The 10,934-nt window shown below is 46.9% G+C and overlaps 1 long non-coding RNA gene across 1 annotated transcript; it reads left to right on the top strand.

Moving 5' to 3' along the window:
• The first annotated feature begins 1,088 nt into the window (after nucleotides 1-1,088).
• LOC123480556 (uncharacterized) lies at nucleotides 1,089-9,724 on the top strand. Its single transcript, XR_008427267.1, has 4 exons — nucleotides 1,089-1,389; nucleotides 3,838-4,018; nucleotides 8,052-8,640; nucleotides 8,863-9,724. It is a non-coding gene; the product is annotated as an uncharacterized lncRNA (long non-coding RNA).
• Nucleotides 9,725-10,934: the final 1,210 nt, after the last annotated feature.

Below are 10,934 nucleotides of genomic sequence, written 5' to 3'. Positions count from 1 at the left end.
AGGTCAAGGGGCCCATCCCCAATCTGTCTGCTCCTCTGTCAAATAGAGATAAAAAGTCCTACTCAGGACTCTTAATAACAGAAAGCTCTTCCCCTACAAGCACTTCCTGACCTACAAATAAGTCATGATCCCAGAAAGTCTGGACCTCAGTTGTTGGGGATGTCAAACAAATCGTAAGCACAGACAATGGGGTGCGGACTGACTGTTGGGAGGGGAGACAGGGCAGAGCAGAGCAACAGGGGGGAAAGGTGGGACAACTATAACTGAACAACAATTTTTAAAACGAAAGAAAGTAAGAAATCTTTTATAAGCCAGACTATTATAAACCGTAGCTCAGGGCTGGACCAGTCCTCAACGCCCATTTAATTCCAGACCCTAATTCAACTAGACTTGGAAGTGTGCTTCCTGGTATGAAGCAAGAAGAGAAATGACAATACTGGGGACTTGGCCCAACCCCATCATGGGTCAGGTTCTGAGCCTCGCCTGTTCTCACTGCCTCTCAGAGGTCACAACTCCAGCACCTTCAGGATCAAGGCAAGAAGGGAACGTCCAGTTTCGGGCAACCTGGAGTGGCGACTGGGTGGGCCATCTCTGTCACTAATAGGACTGGAGGAGGCTGTTGTGGGTGAACAGTGAGTGTTCGGGCCAGATATGCCTCACATTGAGTTCAAATTCCCTCCCCTGCCTTTTTTTTTACACCAGAATAGATGATTTATCCTTTATTCCACCTTTTAAGGTAGAATCATTACATTTTTGTTTTGATAGTTTGACAGACCTCCCAATTTTAGCAGAATGGGTGCCGGTGAGTAAGGAATTAGAAAAGGGCATTTTAATTACTTTTCAAATGCTACCAACACTACCTGAGAGAATACTCTCAGGAGAAAAAGTTTACTGTGGTGCTTGTCTTTAACTAGCTGGTTCATCATAAGAAATCTCAAAAAAACAAAACAACAACAACGACAAAAACCCTTGGGTATCCCCTTTTCCAAGAAAGGTGATTTTCCTAAGCAGGGTGTAGATTGTTTTCTACTTACTCCTCAGCAGCTCCATCCTGTCTTGGTAGCGAGTGAAACTGGGGTTGGGTTGGAATGAGGGGAAGGAAATTCCAGGGGCCGTGGAGAACCAATGCTCAGAGATCCCTCTCCCTAAAAACGTCCTGTGGTGTAAAAGTCAACTTATACCTTATGAGAGATCGGAAGGTGAAAGGGGCTTATATTTAGGTCCTCCGAAGATAAAGAAGTGGTGAATTTACCTCAAATTCAGTTCCAAACAGCTTTGACTGAGTAATTTTCCTGCGGGGGAACTGAAAACCAGGGGCAAAGCGGCATCTAAGAAACCTGTGTTTTGGGATGGCTGGGTGTCGTGGAGGGGAGGCGGAGGAGGAGGAAGGTGAGAAGGGGTAAGAGACCGCGGTGGGGGGAGGGGGGGGAGGGGGAGGAGGGGGGGGGAGGGGGAGGGGGGGAGGGGGAGGGGGGAAACTGCCAGTTAACTTCAGATCCACAGGTACCCACCCGCTCTGAGCTTCTGTTGTTGCTTTGTTTATGCAAAGTTAGCCGGGCTGACACAGAGTGAAAGAACTGTGAGATTCACGCTGAAGAAAGCAAAAATAATTTTTTTAATGTAAATGGAACTAAAGCGAGCGCGCGCCGGCGCGCGCACCCGCCGGAGACTCCCTCTGGGCCGCGGCCGGCGATCGCGGCCGGGGACGTTGAAATAAAACCCCGCCGGGGAGGGGCGGGTGGGGGCCCCGCAGCAGCGGGAGCGTGGTCGCGGGCCGGAGGAGCTCTGGGGACTGTCACGCTCGGATTAGTGACAACTCAGAAGTCCTGCGGGCGGGGGCGGGGGGGGGGAGCGAAGTTCGCCGAGGTCCCCGAACTCGCGGAGCGGGGCGCAGCCTCCCCCGGCGCCGGGCGGGGCCGGGCGTGCCCGTGAGACCTGGGTCCCGGCCGCGCGGGTCCGCGGCTGATCCCCGCCCAGAAATGGAGTTTGTCAGCGACCATAAGATGGGAATCGATTATTCCAGCCGCCATTGATTAGGGAGGAATGCTTACTGCAGCAGCGGGGGAAAGGTTAAGAGGAAATTGACCTTCTTCCTAGGTGACGGAAAGTCATTAGGTAAATGAGATATTCACACAGGAGTCTTAAAAGGTCGTGCCCAAGTTTTATTGGTAGCGCGAGGAGTCCGCCTGACGCTTCGGCTCCGGGCAAGGACTCCGCTCTTCGCACCTGGAGGGCCCGCAGGACGAGCGCGCTCCCGCCTCCCGGGGCCGCGGCCGGGGTGGGCGGCGGGTTACCGCCTGGGCGGACCGCCCTGGAGTTGGCGGGGACCTTGCGACCCGAGCCCCGCACCTCCTGCCTGACTCGCGTTGGTTTCTGTCTAAACCTGTGCGCCCGTGGGTCCCTCGGGGGGGGGGGGGGCTGCGCTTTGCGCCCACCCGCATCCCCTCCGTTCCAGTCGCCCGCCAGCAAAGCGGTGTCGGCAAAGGCAGGCAATTAAAACCTCTCCCCCGACCGGAGCAGGCCACGTTTCACACAGTGAAAGTGATTTTTTTTTTTTTTTTTGAGAGAGAGAGGGAGAGGGAGAGAGAAGGGAAGAGAGGTATTTATGCACATATTTATCCCCCTAATTATAGGAATTAATCCTCTTATGACTAAAAGGTAACATCGAAGGACGTCCCTTTGATGTGGAAAAGCATCATTTGTGACTCACATTCAGACTGATTAAGGAATAATTGTTGTTAAACGCTTTACAAGAGGAGTGTTTAATTGAGGGGCATTTGTAATTTTACGGCTTAGTACAAAATTAAACGTAATTAAAAACTCAGAAGTTCCAACTGATTTTTCCAATTATTTTTATTGTCTGAGCTAATTGTTACACAAGGGTATCACTTCTCCCCAAAGACATTTAAAAGAAAAAAAAACCAAAGGCTACCATACTTTTCCCAAATATTCGCCCAGAGGACGCAGAACTTTTTCCACGTCCGGGCCAGGTAAGGGACCTCCCTCCCCGGGCCTGGCCGGATCCGCGCCTCGGACTGCCGCGCCCCTCCCCCCGCCTCCCGCCCTCAGCCGCAATTAGCGTTTCAGCCACTCTCCCGCTTTTCTCTGAGTTCCCGCAACACCGCGGGTTGTGAGAAAGGGGTGGCAGTTCTCTTCTGCAGATCATTACGGCAAAACTGGAAGTATCCGTAGAAGGTTGATGAATTTCTTGAAGTAACACTTGTCATACGTGGTGGAGAGATTTTTAAAAAAAAAAACTAAGTAAACACAGCTCTCTGGGAGCGATCCCTGGATGCCTCTGCCTTGAGTGTGTGGCAAGGGGGAGGTAACACGCAAACACGAACAGGGAGATGTTTATAAACGTGCACACAAACACGTACAGATGCACACAGGAAACTTCTGCTGCTGTTTTTTGTTGTTGTTTGTTTGGGGTTTTTTTTTGTTTTGTTTTAAGGCAAGGGTGTGTGTGAACAAACAACCTTCTCCACTGGGTTCTGGGTCTCTCTTTGTTTTCTAATGCTGGGGTTGTAGGTGTAAAGCCAAGCGATCGTTGTATGTGTAGCTTCTCTTAATTTCCAAAACGACGTATTTAAATACATTAAAAGGTTTATAAAAAGTGCTTCAGTGTTACGGAAATGTGTTTTCATTTCCAGAACACTCTTCCAGAAGTGGCCCTGTCTTTCCTATCAGACCTAGAGGGAATCCTGGGGGGTGGGGGGAGGACATAAAATGAGGCAGAATGTGAATTTATAAATTTCAATTAGTCTAGACAGAGAGTGTGGAGCAATGGAATGTTTGTGTTTCAAAAAATGTCTTTCATTTTTCGGTGGTTTTTAGCACAGCGCCTATCCTACAGTTTAGGATTCAATGGATTCAAGCTTTCTACCAGACCTTCCACCCACCTCCATAAAATAAATGATTGCCTCTGATCGGATGTGCCAGGTGAAAATGGGTAGAATTAAAACTGTCAATTCTGCTTCCAACTTGTGTCTTTCGATGGAGTTCAAAGCTTTTAAAGGTAAAACCTTTCATTTATATGTATTATTTTTCTCCTATCACGGCTTTTAAGGGAAAAAGTAATTATATTTCCAAATTCATTTTCCCTGGAAGATTTCAGTCTTCCAGGTAGTTTGATGAAGGGCCCTGGCGCGTGGGAGGACGCCTGTGAGACGCAGCCTGGTTTACAGGGTGCGACCAAGGAGGCGCCGTGAAGTCCGGTGTTTCCGTTTCTCTCCCGACGTGATTTATTTGGGGCTGAGATCTGGATGTTCAAACATGAAGCTTTCCAAGTGTTCGGAGAAAAGGTTGGAGTGGGCAGAGTTGAGAAGAAAGGAGGAAGGCTCCCTTTGAAAGTTACAAATGGTGAAAAAGACCTGTAATCCGACGTGGAAAATTGAGTAACAGAGGCAGTGCACACTTTAGCTTAGGCAGAGATTGCTGAATCCTTTGAAGAAACTGACACGGATTTTCCAGAGATGGGAGGAAAGAGAGAGATGAGGTGAGGGTGGGGGAATCCTAGGGTGGGCATTTTATGTAAATGAGTAAATGTGAAGTGAAGTACAAATCCAGAATAGTAAAGCTGACAGTTCTGACAGTATCGACAGCATAAATACATGTTTGAACACTGCACTTTCAGACACTTAACCGATGAAGCAATAAAAAAATTCGACTACAATATTTCAAATAATCGACATTGATGTTTTGATACATCATTTTTATACTCCAAATCGATCTATCACTCTGACTCTGGTCAGTTTTAAGTAGAAGTGGGCTGCAATTATTTGCACCTTGGCTAATGATGACCCCATAACAGTTCTCAATTAATTACACCTGAACCGTGCTGTCCTCCTTCAGTGTGGGGGTGGGGGTCAGATTCTTGAGGATGGAACCAGGGATTGTGTCATCCTCCCTCCCCCTTCTTCCTAGTCTATGTTTGAGAAGGGGAGGTAGTAGGGAGGATTTCAGAATTAGGAAGGGGCCTTTGGTGATCCCAAACATTGCAAGGCTGAAGTCCCCTCACTGCAAGTAGTCACTGCCTGGGTTTGTACCAGGGATATGGTCCTCACTTTTGCAAGGTCAAAACTGAATTTCAAAATTTGCAGAAATAAAGTTACATGAATCTAATTCTCCCCCAGGCCTCATGCTCCATATTCTTTCCTCTGTTTTCAAGAAATTGATGGAAGCAGTGTGCTCAAAGGTAGGACCGGAGGTTCTCTAAGGCTCCGAGTAGGGTGAGCCAGAGAGACAGAGAGAGAGAGAGAGAGAGAGAGAGAGAGAGAGAGAGAGAGAGCATGAGAATATCTACAACACTCAGTGGAGTTGAATCTCTTCTTTGCTCCATCCCCACTGACTGCTCCCCATAAACCCTTGAGGGTTTACGGGCTAGGTTTCTTTTTTTAACTGCCATTGTTTTGTTTTGTTTTTTTTTTTGTTGTTGTTGTTGTAAGCCACAAATAAGAAGGCAAATCCCTGTGAGAAAAGGGCGTGGATGCTGGTTAGCACCGCATCCTCAAGCGTGCGTTCAGGAGTCCCTGACTCTGGGCCCTTTCTCCTCTTTGCCCCGTGAGTTTTCCAGCGAGCTTTCCCACTTCCGCGTGTTTCCAACTCCTCATCAAATTTGTTGTGTTGGTTGTGGTTGGGGTGGGAAAAGGAGAGTGGATAAAACTAGTTCGTGTTTTAAAAGAAAAAGGTATTGTGGACAGGCCCAGGACAAAAACTCCAGCAGTCCACTGTGACATGCGGATCCCGCGGGCGGGCCTGAGAGGGCGTGGGGAAGGCAGGTGCGCACCCGCCTGCTCTCGCCCGGAGGCCTGGCGCCGCGCGGTGCTGTCCCCTTGCCCGTGTCGCCCCGACCCTTCCTCAGACTCGCACTGAGACGTGGCCTCTGGACCTAAACCCTAGCTGGGCTCCACTAGCCGGGATTCCAGAGTCTGACTTCTTTCCTCCAAACTTCACAAGTACAGTTTTAAGACCCTCCATGCCACCAGCAGCTGAGATGCTGCGACTGAAGCAACGCTTTCATAAACATTAACATGCTGATCAAAGGCAATAGATGTGAGTGATTCACGCTGGGTGGAGGTGGGAGCCCCAAAGAGTACCACCCAGTTCCCCGGGTATCAGCCCCTAACCGAGTTGTTCCAAGCCGTTGGCGCTGGAAGTGAGGGTGAAGCTAGAGAAGGAGCAGCAGGAAGAGGGAGAAGGGGACGGGATCAAATTAGCGGAAGAGACAGGAGAAGGAGGAAGAGAGGTGAAAAGAGGAAGGAAGGGAGCGCGGGAAGGAGCCGGAGACTTCCAGAGCGAGAGCGAGCGCACGTCGCGTTTGGAGCCCCGCCAGATAGCGCTAGAGGGCTATTTATTGAAATACTTGCTGTCTGCGAGTTGGTAAAGCAGCTAAAATGGAAAGAAATAAGCGATGAGAGAGTAAAAGCAAAAAAAAAAAAAGCAATGATTCCACTCTATCTTATTTAGGAAGATAAATTGCGGGGTGTTCTATTCCTATTCATTGGGAATGGGAAATACATGGTAGAAAGCCTAGGTGGAGAAAGGACCAAAGAACAAACTAACAAAGCTCCCCTTCCCTCTCTTAATACGGATTAGGTTGAGAGTGAGTAAAGTTAACAGGTAAGGAAGTGGAATTCTTCCTTGTCCAACTTCCTCAGCTGTTGGTTATGCTGGAGGGAAGGTCAAAAATAGTTCACAGGGATGAGCTAGGTTTGCAGGGAAGAGATGTTTTCAAGTAGATGGCTGCAAGGGGGTGAGGAGGGGAGGCAAACGCGTTATTGGAAACGCCAAATAAAATATATATCAAAAATTCCAACTGTCAGCCAGCAGGTCTGGGGCAGAAGAGCCCCTCTGCCTTTGTCCCTGCGATGCTGGGCTTGGGGCTGTTTCTGCAGGGTAGCAATCAAGCTCCTTGAATAACAATTTACAAATACTCTATAACACTTGGAGAAAAAAGCTAGACAATAAAAATTCACTGCACTCAGAACCCGAACGACATTGAAGCAGATGAAGAGAGAACTACTGACAGAAGTGGAGTCCAAACAGAGAGAAAGAATACAATATTTTGATCCTTTGTACTTGCTCAGGTCAGTAATGCAAGAAAGAAAACTTTCAAATAATAATTTCCTTTAAAGTATTGGTTTGGTTTTGTTCTTAAATCCCTGGCATCTCACACACCTAGCTTCTCATTTTAAATTGCACTAGCCTTTACCTGAAGGAATTTTTTGAATCAAAGTAATAATTAATATATTTCTTCCAAACCACCAAACAGAACCTCCACAAATAAAAAATTAACCTTATAGAGTCCTTAAAAATCTGCTTAACCCAAAATACTTCAATTCAAAACATTAACTAAAGTTACAAATATAATTAAGGTTAGAATTATTTGCTCTAGCAAGGCATCAATTGTTCTAAGTGTTGTAAGCAGACAAAATGGATTTAAATCCAGAGATTTAATACACAGATCAACTGACACTTCAGACCTCACAGTTCTGAGGAATTCGCAGTTATTTGTGCTGAGGATGCCCAACTTTCCCAGCAGGAAAAAATGGTGAAAAGAGACAGGCACACAGGCTTCTTAAGGAAAATGGAAAAATTCATCTAAAAATGGAGTCTAGGTTCATGAAACTCATTTCAAATTAAATACTCTCCATAAAGCCAATGCCTTTTTAAATTGAAATTAAATATAGCAAGATTCAATTATTCTTTTAAAATCTTGACTGTTATCTATAATAGCATTCCATTTTGAGACAGAAAAGAAAAGGAAAAATGGAAAAGAAGCAGTTCTCAAAGGCCTTGGGGTTGCTTCAATAAGAAAGGTGATTAAAAACAGACTCTTACATTTGAGAGGCCTGTCCGATCAAGGTCCCCTCCCTTTTACCTCTTTTTTAATGCAGTGCCCCCACCCCCACTCCAGAGCTAAGTAGACGGTTTGGGATTCTGAAGAAATAGGTTTCAGCATCCATATTTGTTCTGGGGCACTGGTAAAATGCGATTTGTAGAGGGTCTTTAGGCTTCTGATTGTCTTTGAATTGTTTTTACTGAAACAGATCTTTTGCAGTTAATGAGTCCCCACGCAGCTGGACAGCTCCTCTCGGACACTGAGAACTCTAACCCCAAAATGACCCCAATTTGACACCGAAAGATGAAATTTTACCGCCTGTTAAAACCATTTCCAGCCTGGGCAAAAGAAGCTGAGTGTTGACGGAGGTGTGTGTGCCTCCTGCGACCCCCATCTCACGCCTGTCTGTAGGCCTGCCCCACCTACTTTTCCTTTGCCCCAAATGTTGGCGAGCAGTTGAGCATCGCAGCCTGAGTGAGGGTGCGGAGGCCGAGAACCGAGCGTCAGCAACGCACCAACAGGCTAGACATCAGAAAGCACTTGCACCTGACTACTTTGCAATCGCTTCTATCGGCCTGCAATATTGACAGTAGGGGGGAGACCAGGAAGTTCTTCAATGTTTTTCAGCTCTCTGTACAAAACATCAGCAAATTGGTGATTAAAAGTAATAGTCTTTTGAATTAATCAGGCTGATCAAGAACCGACACCCTGAATCACCTCCAGCATGATTTTGTGTGTGGTCCACGGCACTGTGATGCTATTTGAAACTAACCATTTCATAAATGACATGCATCTAGGTAAGTGAAATCTCTTTAAATTGCAAGAAATTCGGGTTTCTCCCTTTAGGTAAGTGGTGAATTTTTATCTAAATCTAAATGCCATAGATTTCCTCCAGTAGGGTGTTACTTTTAACACTCTCACACTTCTTAACTAACATCTTTGGAGTTAAAGATTGTTTTATATTTCTTTAACAGTATCTCAAAATGTCCTTTTTCTCTCTCCTTCCTACATCAAACTAGGTTGTGCCTGTTGTTTCCTTTAATGTATTCAATAAAATGGAAAAGAAGTTACAGAATATGAGAGAGAGAGAGAGAGAGAGAGATAGTTCCCAGGTTAAAACACCTTCTGCATCACCCAAAGGATGAAAACACATGAAAATGGATTTTAAACTTTTTTCTTTTCTAAAACTCAAGATTATCACGGAGTAATCAACTTGTTATTGGCTTAACAACTGTTTGAAAATGTAGAAATCTATAGGTCTACATTGTTTTTACTCGGATGCATTGACTTAGAAGAAACAGGGTGTTTTTTAAAAACATATACTTTTGCAGTTTTTCTAAATAGACGCTGCAGGGATGCTAACTCCACAGTATCACTTTGAGGGAAAAAAAGCAGTGGTAAAAGAAGCAGAAGGTGGCGGCGGTTCAATCTTTAAACTCTGCGATGCAGAGGTTCAGTTCGAAGTTACTCTTTACAAAGAAGCGTTTATCAAGGAAACTGAGTTTCTTAAAAAGTAAAAACAGAATTATACCACAATAATCCCTTTGGCGATAATAAATACGCAAGATTGGAAAACAATTAAAAGAATAAAAACTGAAAAAATGAGTATAAACTTTTCAGCTAGCGGCGCTGCAAGGGAATCTTGGATCCACCAATATCAAAACCTCTGTGCAAAGTCGAAAACGATCCTCAGCGAGACCAGATTGTTTTTTTCCGGCTCTCATCCTTCCCGCCCCGGCTAAACTGAATTCGCGTAACTGTCTTGAAATAAAATTCTGGAAGGCAACTTTTTCTTTTCTTTTGCGTCTTCTTTTCTTTGTTACTCACCTTTTCTTATATGTCGACGAGAAACTCAGTAACAAATAAGAAGGATGCTTTTAATCTTGGGGTTCTTCTAGGAAAAAAAAAAAGAAGTGGAGGGGGAAGAACCCTTCCTCCAGCCTGCAGGTTTCGTACCCGGAGGCTCTTGCAGGCTTGAAGCCCGGCACTAGTGAGGCTGCAAACCTGGGATGATCCTCCTTCCCCAAACTCCGCGCGCCCTGCGGTCGCTTTGCAGGACACACTGGCAAATACCTCGCGGTCCGCAGCCCCGCTCCCTGGCGTCGCACTACCCAGGTTTCTGCCAGGCCTTCCGCACTATCTTTATATGTGAGGGCCGGTTTCCCGCAGACATCATTGTTATGATGGCTCATTTAATCAAACTGTTTAATTGCTCTGGTAATCACTATCATTATCACAGGTGCTCAATCATTCATCATTTTTGGAGGGCTTTATTGACCTCGGAGCTCATTCCCAGCCCTACTAAAACGGGGCCAAATTTCTCCCACTCGACTTGGATTCTGCAGGCTGCGATCTAAGCCCAGTTGAGTGTAGCCCGAAAGCAGCTTACAGTGAAGCAGAGACGACGGCAAGGGGGCAAAAATAAATAAATAATAAATAAATAAATAAATAACCCGCCCGCCCTTCTCTCTCCTTCCCTCTCCCGCACCCCCTTCACACACACACACACATACACACACACACACACTATTCTCACTGCGCCCTCCATCCCCCGGGAAGTCAGGTCAAAGCCGCGCGGTGGATATGCTACTTTCTACTCTCCAGGATGGGTTCAAAGTTGGAGAGGGAAGCGGCTGTTGAGGAACAGTCTGTTTTCGATTCTCTGTGCGGGGCGGGGGGGGGGGGGGGGGGGGGGGAGGGACCAGAAACGCAGGCAGGCAAGAGCGAGGAGTTGGGAAGAGGGCTCGTTTGGAGCGCAAGGCCGGGCTGCGGGGCAGCGAGTAGCCGAAGGGCCTGCGGGGTTGCGGAGTTGCGCGCGCCGGGTGACCGTAGCTCCGCCCCCATCTTCGGCTCCGGGTGATTGACGCGCGGCCGCCTGGAAACCCGAAGCGCTGAGGTGCAGTTTGGGCTAAGAGCAGCTCTGGCCAACCGCTGGGCGAGACACCGGCCAGAACTACTACTAACACAAATGATTTGGGATAATTGCCTCGCCTTTCCTGCATTCTCCTTTTCCTTTTTGGAAAAGTTCGTTCCGAGTCGACCCTACCTGCCCGATCCCACGACAGTGCCCCGTGTAATTAACACAGCCATT

Source organism: Desmodus rotundus, chromosome 7 (assembly GCF_022682495.2).
Source record: "Desmodus rotundus isolate HL8 chromosome 7, HLdesRot8A.1, whole genome shotgun sequence".
Classification (NCBI taxonomy): domain Eukaryota; kingdom Metazoa; phylum Chordata; class Mammalia; order Chiroptera; family Phyllostomidae; genus Desmodus; species Desmodus rotundus.
This window is presented reverse-complemented; position numbering and strand designations above follow the sequence as displayed.